Source organism: Euphorbia lathyris, chromosome 8 (assembly GCF_963576675.1).
Source record: "Euphorbia lathyris chromosome 8, ddEupLath1.1, whole genome shotgun sequence".
NCBI classification, from domain to species: Eukaryota; Viridiplantae; Streptophyta; class Magnoliopsida; order Malpighiales; family Euphorbiaceae; genus Euphorbia; species Euphorbia lathyris.
This window is the reverse complement of record NC_088917.1, coordinates 11455983-11483667: the sequence shown is the minus strand read 5'-3', so window position 1 is coordinate 11483667 and position 27685 is coordinate 11455983. Positions and strand designations below refer to the sequence as shown.

The window sequence follows — 27685 nt, the reverse complement described above, 5'->3', positions numbered from 1 at the left end:
GGAAGTTCCCTCTTTCCCTACCACACTCGAGCCTGACAATTTCCAGTGCTTGTCCAAGGTTGATCCCCGGATTTGATGGACTTAGATACCTTACATCCAATTATTTCGTATAACGCTTGTATCCTCTGTATTAATGAGACCGAAAGCCTGAAGAAAATTGCTCCTTATACAAAAATAAATCATCCAAATGCAAAATATAATACTTTTTTTTTATACCAATGCAATAAAAGACTAAATAATAAAAGTCAATGACTTTTTCTATTTGATAAATAACAATGACTTTTATACAGGGTGGCCAAAACCATTAAAGAAAATAAAAAGTAAAAAACCTAAAATAAAAAAGAATTATTTGCTCCAAATTCCAAAATAGGAAATAATTTTTTTTAAAAGAAGTGAGAAACAAAAAGGACCAAATTGTCCTCTCACTGTACCCAAAAAATAAGAAAATCAGAGTACTTTCCACTAACTGTGATTAACGGTACAAATATTAAACTTGCGGAAGAAAGAATTTCAGTTTTATTTTTTATTTTTTTACCTCTTTCGTATCTTCCTTTCCTTCTCCGCCCCCATCCCTTTCCCGCCATAGCATTTCTCTGTAATTAAGCTCTGAAAAACTCTCCTCCATGTTCCGATGTTCATCAATTCAACAGCGACAGGTTTGATTTCCTTCTATTCTATTTAATTAATCCATTGTTATATATGCTTCTAATCTTAATTGATCTTTGAACTTCCTGATTATTATTTCTAATCTTAATTGATCTTTAAACTTCCTGATTATTAGTTCTAATCTTAATTGATCTTTAAACTTCCTGATTATTAGTTCTCTGTGAGATTTTGAGTTTGAGGTCGAAATCGGTTTCGACAATTTCGCCTACACAAGTAATTTCCTCGGACAGTTATATGTCACATCTCGAGGTAAACATTACCGCCTTCTCTGATTTATACATAGCAAAATGATTAACTGCTGGGCGCGAGTTCTAGGTTGTGATTTTATATTTGAAAATTGCCAATTCGCGTCTCTCTATGCTTTTATCTTAGTATATGTTGAATAACATCTGAGATATAATTTATATTCTGGTTTTGCCTCTGTGTGGTTTTGCCTCTGTGTTCTTGTGAAGGAGACCTAAACAGACATTAATGACAGTAAAAATCAATGATGACAGCTGGTATTATTGAAAATGAATTTCAGAGTACGTTGCACCCCGGCCACTGGAATCCACCCTGAGAAGTGGTTCCAGGCGACTCTTAGCCGGTTAGGGGTCTAAAAATTGGCTGAAGATATTGTAGTACTATAATTAATTATTAGACAATGGACCGAATAACATATAGAATCAAAATATAACAGAAGTGCTATATTTCTCCATACGAAAACACACTTCAAGGCACTTTCAAAATCAATGAATACGCAGATAAATGGATTTGCCTAATATAAGGAAGGACTGATTTAATATTACCTTGAACATCCTGTTTCACTTGGCTGTAAGTACAAATTGGCTACAAGTACAAGTTGGTATATATTGAAACATAAATTACCATATTCATGAACCAAAACAATAATATAGTTAATCCAAAAGGCGGAGAAAGAGCGGTGTACATTGCACTCCAACCACCGGAATCTTCCCTGGGAGCGGACTGAATGTATTGAATTCCCTGGGAGTGGATTGAAGGAACTGCAATTGAATCCCGAGACCTTCCTCTTCCCTGGCACTGCCAGTGGTTTCTCCCACCATATTAGATGTTATCCAGGAATTTCGTTCCAAGGACGGGCTTTCCTGAGGTAATCTCACTGCGGCCTCTTACTGTTCATCCCGTCTCATCTTGATTTGCCAAGGCTAAAGCAAGGCACTCATCAGTCACAGTTCAGCTCCTTTTCTATTCAGCTTGATTTGCCAAGTCTAAAGAAAGGCACTCATCAGTCAGCTCAGCTCCTTCCCTATTCAGCTTTGCTGTCTATATCCCGGCTGCCTGCGCTTACTTGCTGCCATGCACGACCTAATAGGAATGTTTCATCGCCCCTCCCAGCCTGATAAGAAGCAAAACATGTCATTACCTACAGCCCTTTCCATAAAAGGCGGTTCAGTGCACTACGCGTTCCCGCTAAGCAAGGGTCCGGAGAGGGGTGTATTAGGGTCAAGCCTTCCCCTGTCAATTTTTTTTTGGCAAGAGCCCGCTCCTAAGACTCGAACCCGTGACCTCTTGGTCACACGACAACAACGTTTACTGTTGCACCAAGGCTCGCCCTCACCTCACCTACAGCCCTTTCCATATTACTTCCAATTAAAAAACGGCTAAACATTTCACACGTACATACCCTCTGATTTTCTAGATGAAGATTCAAAAACCAAACCTAGCCTTTCAAGCACAGCTCTTACTTGTCCTGCACATATATTAAACACAATCATAGAAAACAAGAGGATTATTAGCCATTAAAACATGTATATTCTTAGATAACGTAACAGTAAACTGATTGTCATTTCGGACCTTCTGAAAACTCAAACAAATTAAAGAATTTGCTTGAAAAATATATCTATCAATAACTAAAACGTTCACCTTAAATGAATCTACAAGTTATAAGTTGAATTTCCTCAAATGTTCAAATCAATACATACACCGAAAAAAAAGGCGGTAACTCCTATCCTTTTTTTTCTAACATGCAATCAACTTAACAACATAAAGAATAGAATAAGGATATATAAAAACAATATGCCTTTAGAACCAGAAATTCTCTAATTGCTACGTACGGTGCACATGAAAATGGACGCAATAGACATGTATTACTTACGTGTCCATTTATCAACGGTTGCATGCTAATGCACCAGACCGGGTGTGTAATAGAAGCTTGCAGCCCGTATAGATTAATACCACCGAATATCAAGTCATTCTCTTTCCATTCCATAGATTAATGCAACTGGTGTGCATGTGTGTTTTCCATCTTAAAAAAAAACCACAAGTAACACATCGCAAATCGCAAATCGGCCAAATCACAAGTTAGTTTTTTGTAATTAACCCTATTATATATTGTTTAAGCAAATCGGTCAATTCTTTAGCAAATGCCTCCATTCTTAACTCCAAATAACGTTTCATAGAATAGACTACATTCTTTTTTCCATCCTCCTATAAGGAATCATGATACCCTAGACCTCAAATGTTTAGCAAAATTCATGGTTACTTTTCGTTTTTATTTACTCTATTTTCATGACGTTCATCTCGCCATTTTTTAAAAATCATGTATCACATGATGGCGATTACTACCGGAGTCACAATCATAGAATTTGCCTAGTTAAACTAAACAGTATGAATACCATTGTTTCTTCATCTAGTTATTGGATCTTATATCTAAACATATGGAATAAAAATTACTAAAACACAGCATCCAATGTATATAGTGCAAAAATATTGTCTTCCAAAGCTTTTCAACATCTAGTGGTATCTTAAGACTATAAATTAGGGGTGTCAAAACGGGTCATCGTGTCATAATCGTATTACATATAATGAGAATTGAGAAAAAAGAAATAGTATTGTTGGCATCAAATGTATATAGTGGAGAATTATTTTCCTCCAAAGCTTTTCAACATCTAGTGGTATCATAAGACTCTAAATTAGGGGTGTCAAAACCGGTTCGTATTATATGAATACTATATTCAACATAATTACATATAATACAAATGCAACAAAAATGATAATCGTCTCAATCGGACGTTGTTTGTCTTGTCAGAAATTGACACCCCTACTCTAAATTAATCTTAGAAAAAACCACACAAAATAAAATCAAAGTAATGGAAGTGAGATTTTAGACCTGAGATGTTGATAATTAAATACTTAAAATTCATAATTTTGGGGTGGGGTGGTCCTATGCATTGATAAATGTAAACCAGTTGCAAGTAAAAATATAGAACAAGAGAAAAATGGAATCAGATTTCACCTGAAATTAATAAAATATGTGTTTATGGCATATAAACTTGTCCTTGGGAAGCAAGGGCATTTGACTGCATTGACCATATATTCAAAGCCAGGCTTTCTAAGAGAGAGTACTCGACTGGAGATAGCATCTGCAGTAAAACGGGCTATCATGTTATATGATTTATATACTCCACATTATTATATACAATAGTGATATATGGTGGTTTTATCTCTGTAAATCGTGTTGTCAGTGTCAAAAATTGATAGTCCTTCACCTAAAATGAATGCTATGTTACAAGAAATATCATATTGCTTGATTAGCATTTCTTGTAAATGAACTTGAAAACTATATATTGCATAGAAACGGAAACAAAAACCAGGAAACATTAATTTCTAAAACAGTCTTCAAACATGGTAGGAAAATCGGACACCCAAATACATTATTTCTTAAACATAGTTTTCAAAACTTAACGAGGAAACAGAAATGTAAGCTTCTGTGCAGCACGGCTTAAAAATCATAATTACTGTATGAAAAGTTATACAAACCGTGTTTAAAAATGTTAATCTCATGTAGGGCTGTAATCGAGCCGAGCCGAGCTTTGGCCCGCTCAAGCTTGGCTCGCTATAAAATTAACAAGCTCGAGCCCGAGCCAAGCTTTGGCTTGCTCAAGCTCGGCTCAGCTCATTAGAAAATAAACGAGCTCGAGCCTAGCTTCGAGCTTGTTTCGAGCCCAAAATCTTCTTTGAACTTGGTTAATTAAATTTTTTTATCTAAACATGAATTGTTTGTGAGTAAATCGTTAATTATATTTATGAAGTTTGCTCGCAAATATAACGAGGAAACAGAAATGTAAGCTTCTGTGCAGCACGGCTTAAAAATCATAATTACTGTATGAAAAGTTATACAAACCGTGTTTAAAAATGTTAATCTCATGTAGGGCTGTAATCAAGCCGAGCCGAGCTTTGGCCCGCTCAAGCTTGGCTCGCTATAAAATTAACAAGCTCGAGCCCGAGCCAAGCTTTGGCTTGCTCAAGCTCGGCTCAGCTCATTAGAAAATAAACGAGCTCGAGCCTAGCTTCGAGCTTGTTTCGAGCCCAAAATCTTCTTTGAACTTGGTTAATTAAATTTTTTTATCTAAACATGAATTGTTTGTGAGTAAATCGTTAATTATATTTATGAAGTTTGCTCGCAAATATAACGAGGAAACAGAAATGTAAGCTTCTGTGCAGCACGGCTTAAAAATCATAATTACTGTATGAAAAGTTATACAAACCGTGTTTAAAAATGTTAATCTCATGTAGGGCTGTAATCGAGCCGAGCCGAGCTTTGGCCCGCTCAAGCTTGGCTCGCTATAAAATTAACAAGCTCGAGCCCGAGCCAAGCTTTGGCTTGCTCAAGCTCGGCTCAGCTCATTAGAAAATAAACGAGCTCGAGCCTAGCTTCGAGCTTGTTTCGAGCCCAAAATCTTCTTTGAACTTGGTTAATTAAATTTTTTTATCTAAACATGAATTGTTTGTGAGTAAATCGTTAATTATATTTATGAAGTTTGCTCGCAAATAGCTCTTTAATTGTGTACATAAACAAGATGCTTACAAATAATTCGCCTATTACTCATTTATTATGTTTGTGAACGAACTCATCTAATAGCTAATGAAATAATATTACTTTTAGATATTTGTGAACTAACACAAAACTATATAGTTTCATATAAAACTAAAATTTGTTCATAAATGTTCTAATCAAGAACGCTCGCGAGCTTTCGAGCCGAGCTTTGGCCTGCTTAAGCTCAACTAATTTACGAACCGAGCCACTAAATCGTGCTCACGAACGGCTCATTTATAAATCGAGCCGAGCCGAGCTTTTATCGAGCCGACCACCAAGCTGCTCATGAGCCGCTCAGCTCATATACAGCCCTAATCTCATGATTAAGCAAGGGAACCGAAATGGAAACGGAAAGACCAGTTTCCATGCAACTGCTTGGAAATCAAAATCAGTAATTACTGTATCAAAAGTTACACAAGCCATGCTTAAAAATGTTAATCTCATGATTAAGCAACAGCTTAGAGATATTAAATTATTTCAGAAGTACTTCCTGACCTTGGGGATTGGATTAGATTTTCCTGCAGTAAATGAGGTGACTGCTCTTGCAATGATCTTCCATTCCCCTCTGCAAAAATTTCTACTACTAGAAATATATATACAAAGCATTGATAAAAGCAAACATTTACCAAATAAGGAAATAAACATTACTACTACTGCCGTACCAAATCTACAGTTTCCCCATCACAATAAATCACATCAAATCAACACAGAAGAAGCTTCCCAAAGTCGAGTGAGCAGATAATATCTGAAGATTAAAAGCAAAACCCACCCTCTATTATTATACCCTTTTGTCAAATTAACTATATTCTACGGACAATAGGGTTTAGCTTAAGTGTAATCACACGCTCAGGAATTTAAAAAAAGAGGGTAATAATGATAGTAGGTAGAAGCTAGAAATAGTACTCTCAATTTCTGACAAGATAACCCAAAACAATAACCATGTACAGAAAACACGGGTTATTATGTGGTACGTTTTAATAACCCGTTTGACGTGACACTATGATCTACGGAAACAACTTACGACATAATAACCCCATTTCACGCGACAATACGATCTACAGAAAAAATGTACGATCTAGGGACAATAGGGACAATACAATCTAGGGACAATAGGGTTTAGCTTAAGTGTAATCACAGGCTCAAGAATTTTAAAAAAAAGGTAATAATGATAGTAAGTAGAAGGTAGAAATAGTACTCTCAATTTCTGACACGATAACCCAAAACAAAAACCATGTGCAGAGAACACGATTTACATAAAGAAAACGGGTTATTATGTCGTACGTTTTACATAATAATCCGTTTTTTCACACGACAATAAGATCTACAGAAACAACTCAGGCTATTTTTATAACAACACCTTTGACACGAAAATACCATTTACAGAAAACACAATTTACATAATAACCCGTTTGACATGACAATAGGATCTAGAGAAACAACTCATACAATTTTCATAACAACACCTTTGACACGAAAATACCATTTACAGAAAACACGACAGTTTGACACTTTGACACTTTGACAATAGGATCTACAGAAACAACTCATACTATTTTCATAACACCTTTGACACGAAAATACCATTTACAGAAAACACTATTTACATAATAATCCGTTTGACATTACAATAGGATCTATAGAAACAACTCATACAATTTTCATAACAACACCTTTGACACGAAAATACCATTTACATTTAACACGATTTACATAATAACCCGTTTGACATGACAATAGGATCTACAGAAGTAACTCATACAATTTTCATAACAACATGTTTGACACGAAAATACCATTTACACAATTTACATAATAACCTGTTTGACACAACAATAGGATCTACATAAACAACTCAGACTATTTTCATAACAATTTACATAATAACCCGTTTGACACGACAATAGGATCTACAGAAACAACTCATACTATTTTCATAACAACGCCATTGACACGAAAATACCATTTATAGAAAACACGATTTACATAATAACCCATTTGACATGACAATAGGATCTACAGAAACAACTGATACTAGTTTCATAACAACACCTTTGACACGAAAATACCATTTACATATAACACGATTTACATAATAACCCGTTTGACACGACAATAGGATCTACAGAAACAACTCATACTATTTTCATAACACCACCTTTGACACGAAAATACCATTTACAGAAACAACTCGTACTATTTTCATAACAACACCTTTGACACGAAAATACCATTTACAGAAAACACGATTTACATAATAACACGTTTGACATGACAATAGGATCTACTGAAACTACTCATACTAGTTTCATAACAACAAGTTTGACACGAAAATACCATTTACAGAAAACACTAACCCGTTTGACACATCTACAGAAACAACTCATACAATTTTCATAACAGCCCGTTTGACACGAAAATACCATTTACAGAAAACAACTTATAAGATTTACACAACAATATGTTTGATATGACAATAACATTTACAGAAACAACCCGCTTGACACAATTATCTCATAATCTTTGTTGCAAATCATCTAATAATCTTTATTGCATGTAGACTATATAAATCACATAAGATCTACAGAAACAACTACGAAAATACCATTTTACAGAAACAACCCGTTTGACAGGATTATCTAATAATCTTTGTTGCATGTAGAATATATAGATCACATAACATAACATGAACATATGGACATATGAACATTAAAAGAAAAGAGAAAAAAAGGGTTTTTTTTTCAAGTGAGGACCATGCTAATATAAGCTAAATAACGTAATGATATTATTGCACTGTGTGTAAATTTGCCGCAAAATCTGCACAGTGATAACGCATACCTCAAGAAGAAAACCATCAAAAGTCACGCCTTTGAAGCTATTAAATACATGATTAACCAATGAACTTATCAATAAAAACAAGACAAATATACCCTTTTCCTATTCATTTTGTTGTCATCTTCTTCTTCTTCTTTTTTCTGCAAACAAAAACCAGTAATCCCGCCATGGAAATGAAGCTTAGAAAAAAAAGAGAGGGAAGTTTCATCGGAGTATAACTGGAACAAACTCAGGCCTTGAATTCTGTGACCGAATTCCGGCGGTGGAAGCTGACAGAAAGAGAAGTGAGCACGCAAGAGCAAGGGTATAGATTTATACAAATGCCTCTGTGTGCTCACTCTCTTCTGTCAATTTCTATGTCCCAGAACTTGACCATAAAATCAAGATCAAAATCTAGAAAAAAAAAAGAAAGAATGAGAAGGGGAAAAACCTATACACAGAAAAGGAAAAGAAAATAAGCATAAAATGTAGAAAAATAATGGAGTCAGATCAATATGATCATCAGGAAAAGAAATTCTTTGTTTTTGTTATCTTGATGAGTAGAGAAAGGGAAGAATCTGAAGGGGGAAAACCTAAAATAAGCATAAAATGTAGAAAAATAATGGAGTCAGATCAATATCATGATCAAGAAAAGAAATTCTTTGTTTGTGCTATCTTGATGATTAGAGAAAGGGGAGAATCTGAAGGAGAAAACGTTATACCCAGAAAAGGAAAAGAAAATAAGCATAAAATGTAGAAGAAGAAAGAAAGAAGAAATAATGGAGTCAGATCTGAGAAAAAAACTGAATACCCATTTAAGGAAAGTTAAGAAAAAAATCTGAAATCACACTCTTTTCTGCAAGAATGAAAGGCCTTTTTAATGAGCAGATTTTAGGGTTTGGGGACCATGGATAACTACAACACCCACCAAAAAAGCCAACCCCCTAAAAACCCTCTTTTCTCTCTCTAGAAACCCCTCTTTTCTCTCTCTAAAACTTAGAATCAAATCAAATCAAGTAATAATAAGTATTAGAATCAGAATCACTCTCTTCTTCTTCTTCTTAATTTTTTTCTCTCTCTCTCATGCAAGAGGTACAGGTGTCGGTGACTGAAACCAAGTGTCCTCCTATCTTTATCTGAACCAATCCAACAGTGAAAACGCAAAACAACCACCACCTAGTGAGAGAGAATATTAGATTAACCCAACATTAATCAACCAATGAATGAACGAAAATAAAAAAGATTAATGGGATGAGATGATTGGCCGACATTGGTGATAATCAAGAAAATAAAAAGAGAAAAAAGATGAAGATTACACGTAAAGCTTTCTTCTTATCTTTTGCTTTTTTTTTTTTTTTTTGATAGAGAGTTGTAGAAGGAAAGGAAAGGAGGGGAGAGAGGAGGAAAGTACTGTGGTCACTATCGGTATATATGGATTGATGGGAAGGACAATGGAGAGGAAATAATAGAGGGATTCCTTCCTTTTGCTAGTTGATTCCTTCCTTTTTACTATATAATTGAAGGGTAAGACCCAAATTTTGACACTAAGGTAGTACATAATTATTTTTAATGAACAAATTTACCTAGCCTTTATAAATTTTTAAACTTATAAAGGGGTTGTTTTTTTATACTCATTTCGCTTAATATTATCTGTCGTTTTAGAAAGTTGCATAGAAATTAAGAATATTAGAAAAAAAAGACATTATTACCTCTTATTTATTGATTTCACTATTTATTTATTTTATAATAAGTCTATTATTCTAATTAATTTTTATAAACACACGTTTTATAGCAGAAAAAAAATGATTTAACGTGTACTGATCATATAAAATGACTTCTATAATGAAATAAAAAATAGTCACTACAAAGACATGTAATATGAAACAGATGTAGCATTTTTTTAAGAGTTAGAACGTACCACCTCTCACCTTTGAAATTAGAGATTTGTCCATTGAACTATGCTCTTTTGATGAAATGGATGATATGATTGTTATTTAATAGTACGGACTTTCCAAATATCAATTACATTTAAGGTATAAGTGTGTTACTAATACAATTATAAAAAAAAATTAATGGTTTTACAGTTCAAAAAAAAAAAAAAAAGGTTCAAGAGAACCTCTAAGAAACTCCTTAAAATTTAAGGACTTTGGGTAAAGGAATGGAATCAAGAAAGGAAAACAATGAGTTTGAATTTTAGTTCTTGAAAAAGAATGATATATATTTGATTTTCTTTATGACAATGTGGTTCAAGTAAGGTTTTTTTTTGTCAAACCACGAGATAATCTTAGAGGGTCTGTACCACCGCAACGACACCTTTACATATCTAAGATAATTCTCGTTCGTTAATTGGTAGGCACCTCAAATGGGTAGGGTAGTTGACCCAATGATCTAAGATTGCTCCATTGCCCAAAGTGAGGTTTGAACATTCACTCTTGGTTAATGATGGAAGAGCCCTTATCGTTCGACAACATCTCTTGGGGTTTCAAATAAGGTAATAAACTAGATTTTTGAATTATTTTTATGAATAATTTTTATACTATGTATTAATAAATTAATCACATGTAAATATAAAAATTAAAATCGATTACTTCACCCATTAACTCAAAAGATGGTGAAACAGAAATAAAATTAATCAAAGAAAATACATAATTGATAACATTAGGATATTATCATGAGGACCAAAAGAGATAATTACCTTAAGATATGCCACGTAGCAAAGGAAGCCGTCTGGCGGATCACCCTAGATCAGCTCTAAGAGATCCGCTGGCGGATCTCTTAGGCGAATCTCTCCATTCACCTAGATAACGGCTGGCCGCCGTCTCGGCCATAAATGATTATTAAATGAATCATTAATAGTCTCTAACCGCCAAATTAAGAGTAACGTGTAACCGCCATTAAATGAGCATTAATGGAGGCTTTCTAGTTACCTAGGGGTTACGAATTCCTCAACTATATATAGCCAACCTTTCTAGGCTATCAAGGTACACTTAAGGTAATTATCTCTTTTGGTCCTCATGATAATATCCTAATGTTATCAATAATCATTCTATGAAGCACAGAAACTCTTCATGACATGCGTAATGAAGTATAGAGAGACTCCTCTGTTATTGATTTTATTCAATAAAACAATGAATTTCTTCATGTTCGCGAAAAAAGAATTAACAGAACACGAGATCTGTAGCTCCGATACCAATGGAGGGATTATCTCATAATCATCCAAATATAAATATGAGTTTAAGGCTTATCTCTTCTAAAGTATGAATTTGTTGAGAAGATTACAGCGTAATAATGGACAGTGGCGAATCCAGGATTTGAGGGAGCAGGGGGCAAAATTCTACGTAAAAAAAATTTAGACAAAAAATATAAAATTGTTCAATTTTTTATGACAAAAAATGCAAATGTTCAATTTTTGGTGACGAAAAATGCAAAATCGTTCAATTGTCATGCATTATTTTCATGATTTTTTTGATAAAAAACGTAAATTATAATGTTTCCGACTCGTAATCATCCATTTCCGGGATTCTCGGGTTGTTACGCATCAAATATCCCTAACGTTTTGGGTCAGGTGCAATTTTACCCCTAACATTTAAAATGGTGCAATTTTACCCCTAATGTTTGTAGCCAAGAGCAATTCTATCCCTAACGTTGATAAATTGGATCAATTTCAGACACTATTATAAAATACAGTCATTTTTTTCTTTATTTTTTTTACCAATTGCATATCAATTTTGTAATTTTGCACCAATTTTACCTCTAACGTTGATAAATTGGATCAATTTCAGACACTATTATTCATGACCGAGAAGACAGTTTGATGAATTATTTCTCAAATTGACCCAATTTATCAACGTTAGGGGTAAAATTGCTCTTGCCTTCCAACATTAGGGATAAAATTGTATCATTTTAGACGTTAGGGATAAAATTGCTCCTGAACCAAAATATTAGGGGTATTTTTGCACTTTAACCCTTATTTTTGGATTTAAATTTTTTTTAATGGTATTTTTGCATTTTAATTATGTGGGTCCCCTTGGCTCATAAAATATATTATTTTAATTAAAATGATCCACTTTTTGTGAGAGGGACATAGAAGGAGACTCCGAAATGAGGACAGCAGATTTTCTTCCGGTTTTTATAAGGTTTCATTCTTTATGTTTTTCTTATTATAATTGCTTGTTCATCTATTAAACACGTAAACGTTGCAATTAAAAAAAAAAAACCAAATATAACATACTGGTTAGTATGTTTTTTTATTAATAAATTGATTAAGGGATCATATACACTGTGTCTCTATCATGCCATATTCGTGTATATATCTGATTAATAAAAAAAATATATACATACCACTTCATTTTAGAGATACGATTGAATTTTTTTTTTTAAATATTAATTACTTTGTTTTTATAAAATAATCATTATTTTATATTTATAAAGTAATCATTATTTTATTTTTATTTTTTTTTGCTATTAGAAGATAAGATAGAAAACTAATTTAATAGTTGAAAAAACAAAATAATAATTCTTGGAAAAAAGACACAAAATAAACATAATGTTTACCAAAAACATAAATATATCGAATGACATTAATTAATCACTGCTTCCAAAATATTGTAAAATTTATCATCTCTTTTTTACAATACTGCTCTTCTTAATTATATTATATGATAATATTGTCCCATATATTTAGGGAGTTAAATGGCAAGATAATCATAGATAACTTGAGAAATGAATTAGACTTGTTAATCACATGGTATAGACATGATTCATTGTTGGGCTTCTTATTGATATTAGTTTTATGTTCTATCATTTGAACCAAATAGTCACGAACAAAATCATTAGATTTTTGTTAATCACATGGTACTATAGACATGATTTATTGTTAGGCTTCTCATTCATATTGGTTTCATCATTTGAACTAAATGGTCGCAAAGAGAATCAAGAGTAATTGAAGGTCATTCATTTCCTTTCTTCTTGTTTTATTTTCTGACCAAATACCCCCTAAATGAATTAAGCATGAGTAGGGATGTCATTGAGCCGAGCTGAGCTTTTGACTTGTTCATGCTCGACTTGCTAAAAAATGGATGAGCTCGAGCTCAACATTTTGTTCGTGAGCTGGTCATGAGCTTGTTCATGGGTTACTTGCGAGAAGCTCAGTTCTGTTCATGAACTTTGCTCACAAACAACTCCGTAATTATGTTGATTTGAAATATCTTTAACAGAAAACTACATAGTTTTGGACCTACGAAATTAAAGTTTACACCATAAAAAACAACGTTGTTTTACATTTTTCCCTTTATGGAAATACATATATTATAAAAAAAATTGAACCAAGAGCGTATTCATGAATATATAATCGAGCGTGTTCATGAATTTATAACTGAGCCTGTTTGTGAACTTTCGAGTGAAGTTTCGTTGTGCTCAAGTTCAGCTATAGAAGATCGAGATGAATACGGCCGAACTTTTATCGAGCCAAACACTGAATAGTTCAGCTCATTTGCAACCCTAAGCATAAGCATGACGGATTTGCCTTGAATATATCACATTGCTTAACTAGGAGGCTAAATCACTTCTTTAACGGGGTGATTCTCTTTTATTTTAAGGTAATTTTTAGGGTGAGTTAAATTTTTATTACAAATACTAAACTGTGATTTAAAGACATCAATAATAATAATAATCGAAGATATTTTGATGTGTAAGTTAATATTATTAATATACTGTAAAGAGTGCAAAGTTATTCAACAATAATATTAATATACTGTAAAGAGTGTAAGTTAATAGTATTGAGATAATGAATACAAATGTATATATGAGGCTTAGGTCTTTTATAGGCATAAAGTAGTCTTTAGATTGTCTTGGACACTTATTGCATATTGAATTTCTAGGAGATGTAATTTCTAATTAGATATGTAACATGCCTAATAATTTTTAAACTGAGCTCACTGGAAGGGCGAAAATCAACGATCTCGCTCTGATGCCTAAGTCATTGAGAAATAATATTAAAATGTTATGAACTTACATAAGCTATAAAATGAATGAACGAGTACCTTTTGAATATTGTAACTGGTATTTACAGTAGATTCAGACAGTGCCCTAGATTTTAGTAGATGATCACGTGACAATCTCTTAATGGGTAACTCAATTGCGGTTACGTTTAAGAGTACCTGTTGTTTCGCTTATTCCGGCATGGAATAGGGGGCATGTTGTGCTCTTTAAAACTCTATTTTGACTAAGCCATATGTCAACGTCGGTTAAAGCTGTCTCATTGGTCCACATATACTCCTATATAATAGTCTGATATGAGAGTCTCTTTTCTTTTTTCGGTTTTGGCAAGTTTTGCTCGTTTTGGCTTATAAAAAATACGGTTTCAACTTATGTAAATACACATCATTTTATTTATGTGTCGGGTCAATAATGTAACACATCTTAATCAATAAAATATTAATATTATATAATTAATTAAGTATTTATTTTTTACTTAATTAATTATATAAAATTTAAATCCTAAAATGTAAATCATAGATCCCAAAAACATAATCTATAAATTAGAAATCCTAAACATTAATTAGAATATAAGGATAAGGTGTAAAACCTTGAAGTTTACCCATACGAGAAATTTTACCCTTAACGTTGACAGTCAATAGCAATTTTAACCTAACATTGACAAGTTGGGTCGATTGGAAAAATTACTCATCAAATTGTATTCTTGGTCATGAATCTTGTCATCTACACTTCAGATGTGCGTCATTTTATTACTCGTTAGTAACAGATCACAAACATATGATTAAATGTGAAAATTTGAAAAAATAAAATAAAAAATATATTGCATTTTGTACGAATTGGATAAAAAATATTTAAATATTCTATCGAATTTAAAAATATTAATCTCCAATTCTATTATTAAATTATAAAAAATATGAAATATTTTTTAGAATAAACTTAGGTGCAATAAAAAAACAAAATATTTATATTTTATAATATTATCTAAAATTGATTCAACTTAACAACATCAGGGATAAAAGTGTTATTAGCTCTCAACGTTAGAACTAAAAGTGTATAATTTTAATCGTTAAAAATAAAATTGCTTCTGTAAGGGATATTTTTACACTTTATATAACAGATCATTAAATTATTAGTTTTACACAATCGATATATAGTTATTGGGATAGTTTTACCCTCTGTAATGAATGTTACATCCTCTTGGAATGAAGATTTACCAAGCTGAAGTTTTCCTACCTATTGTTACTTAACACGTGTAACACTTTTAGTTTTCTGACTGTATAAATATCCATCTTTCCTCTATTAATAAATAAATTCAGTTTTATGATATTTTACTCTCTTAAATCTCCTTATCTCTCTAACATGGTATCAGAGCATCTGCTAACCTAGAATCGTCTTCTCTATTCTTCTTTCTCGTTCACCATGACTAAACCTAGCTATCTCCATGTGGCTCTCACCTCTCAAACCGATGGCGGAAACAAAAGCGATGATGATTCAACATCACAGGGGAACAAATCAGGCAGATCTGGTGCAAACGATGAAGGCAAGAAACCTAACGATTCATTCGATCCAATAGAGGAGGAGATTGAGAACTCACGATTCAGAAATAATTTCTCTAATGATAATCCAGGAATCGTTCTAGTTTCCGGACTTTTAGCCGGAAATAGCAATTACATACCGTGGAGTCATTCTATGATTCACGCACTCAGAGCAAAGAGGAAGTTGATGTTCATCATGGAGGATGATCTGAAACCATTGATATCAGCACCGGATTATGAGAAATGGTGCGCACTTGATAGTTTGGTGTTTTCATAGCTGATAAATTCAATGGAGAAAGATGTAGCACTTTGCTTCATATATGCAACTTCTGCTCATGCACTGTGGAAGGAAGCAGAACAACGATTTGCTAAGAAAAATGGCCTCCAATTGTTTCAGCTGAAACAGGAACTCAGCAGAATTACTCAGGGAAGTCTCTCCATATCCTCTTATTTTCTAAGGCTTAAACGAATTTGGGATGAAATAACAGCTTTACAGCCTTCTACTGCTTGCGCTTGTGGTGAATCTAAACAAATTATCCAGGATTTAGATGGGACTGATAGAGTTATGAAGTTTCTTTCTGGATTAAATCCGGATTATGTAATGTAGTGAATCAGATCTTGCTCATTGATCCTATTCCTGAATTAAATAATGCATATGCTATGGTTCAGCGAATCGAAAAACAGAAAGGTTTCAATGCTGAAAACCTAATTGATTTTGCTAATGCGATCCCTAGGGTTTCTACACCTAGAAATGAATCCACACAGAAAAAAACTCATAAAGGAAAGGATAGAGATAACAAGGCTGAGAAGTTCTGCACTCACTGCAAAAGAAATAGACATACTAAGGATGAATGTTTCTTAATCCATGGATTTCCTGACTGGTTCAAAGGAAATAAAAACTCCTCTAATAGCAAGAATTCCAACTCTACTGCTTTGTATAGCAGGGACAGTCCACTTGAAGTTGATAATAGTGATGACGAAGTTGAATACGATAGTCATTCCTCAACTGCAAAATCAATGGAGAAAGATGTTCTTCGCCTAGTGAGTCAAGAAGTGCAGCGATTACTCAAAGGCAAAGATTTAGCATCTAGCAGCAACAATAACAAATCTGATTTCACAGCCTTTGCTGCATGTGGTAAACAACTATCTTCCTATTTTTCACATGCCAATTCAGATTGGATCATTGATTCAGGTGCCTCAACGCACATGTGCAAAGATCTCAATCTGTTTAGTGAAATTACTTGTTCAAATGCCTCTAGGCAAGTTTTCATGCCAGATGGCTCAACACAGCAAGTAACAAAGACCGGAGTTGTTAAACTCAGCTCTAAGCTACAGTTGAAAGAAGTCCTGTATATACCTGACTTTGAATTCAACTTGCTCTCTGCTGGAAGATTGTTACAGGATAATCCTAATTTCACACTTCAATTTTACAATAATTGTTGTTTATTGCAGGACCAGGCCTCTAAGTTGCCTATTGCTACTGGAGTTTTTCAAGATGGATTGTATTTGCTTATGTATTCATCTTTTGACAATGTCATTTTACAGCAATTTATGAATAAAGGCAAGGATGCAGCTTGCTTTGTTAACTCTACAACACCAGCAGATTATATTTCCCTTTGGCATTCTAGAATGGGGCACACTTCAAATCAGGTTTTGTTTAAGCTTTTACCTCAGCTGCCTGATTTGTCTGTTAGTTTAGTTTGTGAAGTTTGTCATAAGTTTAAACAACCTAGAACATCTTTCCCTGTAAGTTCTATTAAAACACATACAGCAATTTATGAATAAAGGCAAGGATGCAGCTTGCTTTGTTAACTCTACAACACCAGCAGATTATATTTCCCTTTGGCATTCTAGAATGGGGCACACTTCAAATCAGGTTTTGTCTAAGCTTTTACCTCAGCTGTCTGATTTGTCTATTAGTTTAGTTTGTGAAGTTTGTCACAAGTTTAAACAACCTAGAACATCTTTCCCTGTAAGTTCTATTAAAACACAAGCTATTTTTGATTTGATTCATGTAGATGTATGGGGACCTTATAGGCAATCTACCTGTAACGGTTCTAGATACATGTTGACTGTTGTTGATGATTTTTCAAGATGTACTTGGATTTTCTTGTTTGCATCAAAGTCAGATGTGTTTCAATTGCTTGATGATTTCTTTAGAATGGTTCATACTCAATTTTCTACAAGAGTCAAGCGAATTAGAACTGACAATGGATCTGAATTCACCTCACTTCAAAGCCAATAAGTTTTCAAATCACATGGCTTAGTGCATGAAAAGAGTTGTGCTCACACACCCCAACAAAATGGGGTTGTAGAACATAGGCACAAGCATTTGATTGAAATTGCTAGGGCTTTACTCAAACAGTCCAGTTTGCCCATTCATTTTTGGGGATATGCCATGCTACATGCTGCTGCTATCATTAATGTTCTACCAACCAAGGTTTTACAGTGGCGGAGTCCATATATCCTTCTATATTCTACCCAACCAAATCTATCAATGTTCAAGACATTTGGTTGCGTATGCTATATTACTAACACAAGACCTCATAAGCTCAAGTTTGAAGATAGAGCTTTCAAATCTGTGTATCTCGGAAGTGCACCTGGCCAAAAAGGTTATAGGGTTTATAACATTGACCTCAAAAGACACATGGTCTCTAGAGACATTGTGTTTTATGAAACACATTTTCCCTATCATAAATCCCCTAATTTTACTTCACTTCCTACCCATTCATCACCACAAATCATTGTGCCAATTCCTACTGAAAATGTATCCTTCAGCCATGATAACAATCTAATTGACACAATTACTGCTATTTCCAACATATCCCCTTCTACTCCCATCAACATTCCTATTCATCAAAGTCCAGAACCACACAATTCTTCTTTTGAACCTGAAAATCTTCAAACACCTCCAAATTCTTCTTCTTCTTCTTCTTCTTCTTCTACTGATTCTATTTCTATTTCCCCAGTTTCTTCACCAAAAAATTCTCCTTTACCAATCAGACATTCCACTAGACACAACAAACCTCCAAATTGGTTGCAAGATTTTGTGGTTAACAATGTTACCTCCAAAATAGTTTCTTCTGTTACACCTAATGTACAAATTTCACCCTCTCATTGTGCCTTTCTTGCTCAGATTGTTAAGATTCCTGAACCCACTTCTTATGATGCGGCTTGTGAGGATCCAAATTGGACTCAAGCCATGGATAAAGAGTTAAATGCTCTTTAAGAAAATAATACTTGGTTTCTTACCACTCCGCCTCCTGGTAGGACCACTATTAGTGCTAGATGGGTTTTTCGCGTCAAATACAACCCTGATGGATCAGTTGAGAGATATAAAGCTCGCTTAGTAGCCAGAGGCTATAAGCAATAGTTTGGCATAGATTACACAGAAAGCTTCTCTCTAGTTACCAAGACTACATCTGTGAGAACTTTTCTTGCTTTTGCTGCTGCTTTTCAGTGGCCTATTCACCAAGTGGATATTAACAATGCCTATCTACATGGTTATGTAGATGAAGAGATTTATCTTGATCCACCTCCGGGGTATAAAAAGGCAGAACCAGGCCAGGTGTGCAGGTTAACTAAGTCCTTATATGGCTTAAAACAAGCCGGGAGACAGTGGTACAAAGAATTCACAGGAAAATTATTGTCCTTAGGCTTTGTTAAATCTTATCATGGTTATTGTCTCTTCACCAAGAGAACTGATTTAGGATTTGTAGCCATTGTGATTTATGTTGATGATGCATTAATCACAGGATCGTCGGAACATCTTATAGTAGAAGTCAAGAAGGCTCTTGATGAAGCTTTTACTATTAAAGATATGGGGCATGCTAAATACTTCCTAGGGGTTGAAATTGCTAGATCAGAGGTTGGTCTACTCCTCTCACAACACAAATACATCTCTGAAATGCTCACTGATGCTGGTTTACTTCAAGCTAGTGAGGTTAGTAGTCCTATACCAAGTGGAGTATTGTTTGATGAATCTTCACCACCATTAGAAAACCCTGAAAATTACAGGAAGATAATTGGGAGATTGTTATATCTTGGTTTTACACGCCCGGATATTTCCTTTGTGACACAACAACTAAGCCAATTCTTGTGTAAGCCAACACAGTTGCACATGGATTTAGCTCATCATGTTCTGAAGTACCTCAAAGGGACTGCTCACTTGAGATTGTTTTATCCAGCAAAGAATAATCTCAAGTTAACAAGTTATTGTGATGCTGATTGGGGGAGATGTAAACAGACAAGGAAATCAGTTACAGGTTATTGCGTTTTCTTAGGTGATTCTCTCATCTCTTAGAAATCCAAGAAACAAAACACTGTGAGTCGCTCATCTGCAGAGGCAGAATACAGAGCCATGGCAACAACTGTGTGCGAATTAAAGTGGTTAAGTTTCTTGTTACTTGAATTCAATGTTCAAGTTCCTTTGCCTATACCACTGAATTGTGATAATCAAGCAGCAATCTACATAGCCGCTAACCCTGTCTTTCATGAACAGACCAAGCACATTGACATAGACTGTCATGTGGTTCGTGAAAAATATATGGAAGGTTTCATTGAAACACCTTATGTCAATACTGCAGATCAATTTGCAGTCCTGACCAATGGTTTAACAGGTCCTCAACTCAAATCTATCATGACAAAGATTGATTTCTTATCGATGAGTACTTCAGCTTGAAGGGGGGTTGTTAAGCCCAAAATATACCTAAAATATCATCAATAATTACATCAATATTGCTACGAATTTATGCTATTTATAACTATTTAGAAAGCTTTTACTTTCGAATATGTTTCTTTCATGCAAGGTACATAAATATTTGGTAAAATCCAAATAGGAGTAAATAGAGCTCAAAAATAGAAGAAAAGCCCTACAAAAGGAGTCGAAGACGACGAAAATTAATAACGCCAAGTCGAGGACACGAACGAGAGCGAAAAAATGAAAAATGCTCCGTGCCGCGACCGCGGCTTCCCCTTTTCACGGTCGCGACACGCGTCGCCAGTCACTTTTCCCCTTCGTCCGAAGTACAATTGATGCTCCCCCATTCTCGGTAGTGAATTTGATAAATCTCGGTACGAGCAGGAGATTTAGAAGCCTAGTTACACACTTTCGTTTTCGACGGAACGCGATCGTTCGGGTGGATAAGAACATCCCTTCACAAGGTATACGTCCCTTCACAAGGTATACGACTCTCCACAACGGATACGTCTTTTCGCAACGGACACGACACTTCGATCAAGACTCTTCAACATCTATAAATAAAGAGTTGATGGAGAGTTGATAAGAGAATAATGACATATAATGATATATGTGTAGAAGAAAGAGATTAGTGTAGAATTTATGCAGAAATTCCGAATCAAGTGATTCAGAAGTTAGATTTAGATTCTGTAAAAAGCAATATGATGTACACACATTGTTTACAAATTAATAACAAATTCAGTAGCGTTTAGACATTGTTCCAGTTTAGTTTTCATTTTGGTAGTAGACCGACCCAGTCTCTATTACGAAGATTCAACGAGAAGATTGAGTAGAGGATTCGCCCCTGAGCCTGACAAACTCGAACGAAACCCAAGGAAAGGATTGACAACCCGTTCACTTGCACGCCGTCGAAGAATTCAATGCTCAATGTTCTCTGTAAACTTGTATCAATTTATATTTCATCTAATAAAGTCCGTTCTATTCGATAGATTTTTATGCAGCACTTTGGTAAATGAGCCGAAGTGGATTGATGCTGGTGTTTTCATTAAAACGTATTTAATTCAAATCTTTACAAGGAAACTTTGTTGAACACTTAGGCAAATTATCATCTCGAAAGAGTTTTAATTTGATTAATCCCGAAAGGGTTTTGTCGCGTTCAAAGCCAATTAATTAGAGGTTCCGTCATTTATTTCATCTTTATAATTCGTACAAAGTTTAAAGTTGTTTCTTTGCTTAATGCAAACAAATATACCTGTTTACTTTTCTAAAGTACTAAAACGTTCCTGTTTTGCAAATTCAATCTTAAATCAGATATTTTCTAACATCTTCATATTCTAATCTAATTCTCATTCTAGCTATTTCAAAACCAAAACCGATTAAACGATTTTTTCATATCATAAACCTAAAAGTAAATTTAACCGATTATAAATAAGTTTTGTTTAAAAAAGCGTTCCCTGTGGGATCGATATCTTTTATTACTACAAGCGTATACCGTGCACTTGCGGAAATCGCTCAACAAGTTTTTGGCGCCGTTGCCGGGGACACGCCAAAATTTTTGACAAAATTTTAAATTTTTCGTGTTTTATTACGAATCTAGGTTTATTCATACTTATTCAAACTTTTATATTTTTAATTATTTTCAATTACTAACTTATTTATTTTTCAAGTTCTGTTTTGTAGGTAGTTTCGGTTCGTGCGAAATTTCAAGTTCATGCGCAGTTCTCGAAGTTCGGGCACGTCACCAGATCCTATTGACCCAGAAATTGAAAGAACTCTTAAAAAGAACAAGAGAGAAAAGAAAAAGAAAAACCAAACCCCAATAAAAACTAAAATTACCGAGCCAGAAGTAATGGCCACACTTATGGATTACGCTAGGCCAGGAGTGGCCGGTGTAACAAACAGTATAGTTAGACCCCAAATCAATGCAAATCAATTTGAAATTAAGCCTGCGTTGCTTAACATGTTGCAAAATAATGTAACGTTTTACGGGTTACCTAACGAAAATCCTAATACCCATTTGACAAATTTCTTAGAAATTTGTGACACTTTTAAAATACCAAATGTGACTGCAGAAGCAATCAAACTTCACCTTTTTCCTTTTACTTTGAAGGATCGAGCCAAAGAGTGGTTAACTTCTATGCCAGCCGCATCAATTGAGACTTGGGAGCAATTAGCCCAAGCATTTTTATCAAAAAAATTTCCTTTAGCAAAAACCGCAAGAGTCATTAAAGAGTTAACATCTTTTTCTCAAAATGATAATGAAACTCTTTATGAGGCTTGGGAACGTTTTAAAGAGCTTCAACGTTTATGCCCACACCACCAATTACCCGCTGAACTTTTAATGCAAACATTTTACAATGGACTAAATCCTACAACTAGAGGTTCATTGGATGCTATGTCTGGAGGGTTATTCATGAAGAAAACATCTGCCCAAGCGAGAGAACTTTTGGAGGAAATGGCAATCAACAGAAGTATGTGGCCCGCGGAACGTGGACACGTACCAGTAGTGAAACCATCATCCTCAACAACATCATCAGTTAAAGGTATAGTGAATCATGATCCAGTAGCGATGTTGCAAGCCCAATTTTCTGCCTTGTCGCACAAAATTGATAGGTTTATGGCACCGTGTGATCCTAATGGTCAACCAATCCAAACAGATGTGGATTACGAAGGTATGAGTGAAATTGAACAGGTAAACTTTGTCCAAGGGCAAAACCAAACTAATAATCCTTATTCCAATACATATAATCCTGGATGGAGAAATCATCCTAACTTTAACTGGAGAGATAATAACAATAATAATGTTAATGCCAATCAAAATCATACTACTAAATATCAAAATCAATCAAGAGATACGATTAGCACCTTATCTTCTAAAATCAACAAATTCATTGATGCGATGAGCGGAAAAATAAGTAATCACGACAATGGTTTTAAACGGATCGAGAATAAATTCGATCAGCTTATTAAAAACCAATCATCTAGCATCCATAATTTGGAGATTCAAATTAGACAACTCGCTAAATCAATTCCATCCCGCAAAGAGGGAAGTCTTCCAAGCCATACGGAAGAAAATCCGAAAGAGCATGTTAAGGCTATCACTCTTCGTTCAGGGAAAAACTACTTAGGCCCGGAAATGCCCGAAAATTCGACTTTACCTGGAACTGATTTACCAAAACCCAAAGAAGATACATTAAAACAAAAAGATGCACCGATTGACTCTAGTACAAAAACTTTTGTACCCAAACCACATTTTCCACACAAAGTCCGCAACAAGAACTATGATAAACAACTTTTAACATTTTTAGACAAACTTAAGAATTTGCATATTAATTTGACGTTTATGGATGCAATTACGCAAATTCCCAACTATGAAAAATTCCTCAAAGATTTAATTTCAAAGAAAATCAGTTGGGAAGGGATTTCATCCATTTCACTAACTGAAGATTGCAGTTCGATTGTGTCAAGCAATTTGCCCACAAAACTCAAAGATCCCGGATGTTTTACCATTCCGTGTAAATTGGGAGATATAGAATTCCCCAGTTGTCTTTGTGATTTAGGAGCAAGCATTAACTTGATGCCATTATCTATATTTAATAAGTTAGGTTTAGAAGAAGACATCAAACGTACCAACATGGTTTTACAATTAGCGGATCAAACCACTAAAAGACCATACGGTATAATTGAGGATGTTTTAGTTAAAGTTGACAAATTTATTTTTCCTACCGATTTCGTTATTTTAGATTTTGCTTATGATGTAAATTGTCCGCTAATCTTTGGTAGACCGTTCATGAACACGGGACGTGCTCTAGTTGATGTGTCGGAAGGGAAAGTAGTTTTACGAATAGGAGATGATAAGATTGAGTTTGATATGAATCAAGCGATGAAATATCCTATGGAGGATTTCACTTGTATGAAACTTGATTTAATTGAAGAATGTGTAAATGACATTGTTCAGAAAGAAGAAATAATATAACCTATAATGAGTGAGGAACTAGAAGATAAGGACCCAGAACCTTTGATTCGAGAAGATGGACCAGTTCCGCCTTCGATTATAGTTCCACCTAAATTAGAACTTAAGGAATTACCAGGTCATTTGAGGTACGCTTTCTTAGGCGAAGGCGATTCTCTACCTATAATCATCTCTAACAAGTTGACACAAGTTCAAGAAGAGAAATTGAAAGAAGTTGTTAGAAATAGGATAGGAAGTATGGGTTGGTAAATTTCAGACTTAAAAGGTATTAATCCAAGTATTGTAATGCATAGAATTCACTTAGAAGAAGATAAGCCACCTAAAGCGGATAGGCAAAGACGCCTAAATCCGAATATGAAAGAAGTAGTAAAAAATGAAATTACTAAACTTCTGGACAATGGAATCATCTACCCTATCTCGGATAGTGAATGGGTTAGTCCAATCCATTGTGTACCTAAAAAGGGAGGCATAACAGTTGTAAGGAATGAAGAAGGTGAATTAATACCTACGCGAACCACCACTGGTTGGAGGGTTTGTATAGATTATAGAAATTTAAATAAAGCAACTAGGAAAGATCATTTTCCTCTTCCTTTCATTGATCAAATGATCGAAAGGATAGCTGGTCATACTTTCTACTGTTTTCTTGACGGTTACTCCGGATTCTTTCAAATATACATTTACCCGGATGACCAAGATAAAACAACCTTCACATGTCCTTACGGAACATTTGCATATAGGAGAATGCCCTTTGGTCTATGTAACGCACCTGCAACATTTCAACGTTGTATGACTGCGATTTTTAATGATTTCATTGAAGATATCATGGAAGTTGCTATGGACGATTTTTCAGTTTATGGAGATTCTTTTGATTCGTGCCTAGAAAACTTGGATAAAGTTTTGTCTAGGTGTGAAGAAACAAATTTGGTCTTAAACTGGAAAAATGTCATTTTATGGTTGACGAAGGAATTGTTTTAGGTCACAAAATATCTGAAAAAGGATTAGAAGTAGATAGAGCAAAAACCTCAGTAATAGAAAAATTACCCCCTCCAACTACTGTTAAGGGAGTAAAATCATTCTTAGGACATGCTGGTTTTTACAGAAGATTTATTAAAAAAATTTCTGTAATTTCCAAACCTCTTACTAATTTACTCATGAAAGATTCAACCTTTGATTTTAATGAAGAATGCGTTAAAGCTTTTGAAACATTGAAAACTGCTTTAGTCAGTGCACCTATTATTGCTAAACCTGATTGGGATTTACCCTTTGAAATTATGTGTGATGCAAGTGACTTAGCTGTCGGATGTGTTTTAGGTCAAAGGAAGGATAAAAAACTTCATGTCATCTATTATGCAAGTCACACTGTCTGGTGCACAATTAAACTACACCACAACAGAAAAAAAAATGTTAGCCGTAGTTTTTGCATGTGACAAGTTTAGGTCATATTTATTAGGTTCAAAAGTTATTATTTATACCGATCATGCAGCATTAAGATATTTGTTTGCTAAAAAAGATGCAAAACCATGTCTAATTAGATGGGTTTTATTATTGCAAGAATTTGATATAGAAATTAAAGACAAAAAGAGAGTTGAAAATCTTGTCGCCGATCATCTATCGAGACTTGAAGATGAAAACGATCCTATAGGTGAAACTATCGGTATACGAGATGATTTCCCTGATGAACATCTCTATCAAATGAAAAGTTTCATATCACCTTGGTATGCAGATATTGCTAATTATCTCGCAGCCAATATTGTTCCGGAAGGATTAAATTCCTACCAAAGGAAGAAATTTTTCTTCGATATTAAACAATACTTTTGGGAAGATCCTTTTCTGTTCAAAACTTGTGGTGACGGGATAATTAGGAGATGTGTTGGTGAAAATGAATTTGAATCCATAATGTCAGAATGTCATTCTAGCTCTTATGGAGGACATAATGGAGTTAACAAGACAGCAGCTAGAATATTTGAAAGTGGTTTCTTTTGGCCTACGATGTTTAAGGATGTCCGTTCATTTATTACTCGTTGTGATAAGTGCCAAAGAACAAGAAATCTAGGAAGGAAAGATGAGATGCCCTTCACAACCGTATTAGAAGTTGAAGTCTTCGATATGTGGGGGATAGATTTCATGGGACATTTTCCCCCTTCCAATGGTAAAACTTACATATTAGTTGTCGTTGATTATGTTTCAAAGTGGGTTGAAGCAATCGCAACCCCGACGAGTGATTCTAAGGTTGTCGTTAATTTTCTTGACGATATATTCTGTAGATTTGGTTGTCCAAGAGTTATAGTTAGTGATGGTGGTATTCATTTTATAAACAAGAGTTTTGAAACGCTTATGAAAAATATGGAGTACGCCACCGCGTATCAACGCCGTACCATCCTCAGTCAAATGGTCAGGCAGAGATATCAAACAGAGAACTCAAATGGATTCTCGAGAAAACGGTCTCATCTTCTAGAAAAGATTGGTCTTCTAAACTTAATAATGCATTATGGGCATACCGTACTGCGTTTAAAACACCAATAGGAATGACTCCGTACCGTTTAGTGTATGGTAAGGTATGTCATTTGCCAGTCGAATTAGAACATAAAGCCTATTGGGCTATTAGAGAACTTAACTTTGACTTACATCGAGCAGGTAAGAAACGTTTGCTAAATTTAAATGAGTTAGATGAGTTGCGTCATCTATCTTACGAAAATGCAAAGATTTATAAAGAAAAAGTGAAAAAATGGCACGATGCCAAAATTGGAGTTAAACACTTTAATGTTGGGGATAAAGTGTTGTTATTTAATTTACGACTTCGTTTATTTCCAGGAAAACTTAAGTCCAGATGGTTAGGACCATACACTACAAGAAAATACCTATTTCCTGACGGAAAATTCCGTCAGAAAATATCATATTCCGTCAGTAAAATGCATTTCTGACGGAATGCTGACGGAACTAAAACCATCAAATAACCACACGTCAGTAAAATCTTTTGACGGAATACTGACGGAATTCATTTTGACGAGTCATTGACGGAAAATTTCCGTCAATATATTCAAACGTTTTTGCTGACGGATTATCCGTGGAAATTTGTCCGTTTTAATTAACGGACAAACCGTTAAACCTCTGACGAAATAACGACGGAATATTCCGTCAGCTAATAAAAAATGACTTCTACTTAAATA

At 34.5% G+C, this 27685-nt stretch overlaps 2 long non-coding RNA genes and 1 other non-coding gene across 5 annotated transcripts; 1 reads left to right on the top strand and 2 right to left on the bottom strand.

The window, feature by feature from the left end:
• The first annotated feature begins 507 nt into the window (after window positions 1–507).
• Window positions 508–9967, top strand: LOC136204212 (uncharacterized). Its single transcript, XR_010675084.1, has 3 exons — window positions 508–656; window positions 821–915; window positions 9680–9967. It is a non-coding gene; the product is annotated as an uncharacterized lncRNA (long non-coding RNA).
• LOC136204211 (uncharacterized) lies at window positions 1430–9619 on the bottom strand. 3 transcript variants are annotated; one of them, XR_010675083.1, is made up of 4 exons: window positions 5999–9619; window positions 3923–4049; window positions 2312–2932; window positions 1430–2023 (listed from the first exon to the last, which is right to left on the bottom strand). It is a non-coding gene; the product is annotated as an uncharacterized lncRNA (long non-coding RNA). The 3 variants fall into 3 exon arrangements; XR_010675081.1 differs by having other exon boundaries at window positions 2312–2377; window positions 5999–9594; XR_010675082.1 differs by having other exon boundaries at window positions 1430–2932; window positions 5999–9612.
• Window positions 9968–22763: 12796 nt separating the features above from the next.
• On the bottom strand, window positions 22764–22870 carry LOC136204294 (small nucleolar RNA R71). Its single transcript, XR_010675140.1, has one exon. It is a non-coding gene; the product is annotated as a small nucleolar RNA R71 (small nucleolar RNA).
• Window positions 22871–27685: the final 4815 nt, after the last annotated feature.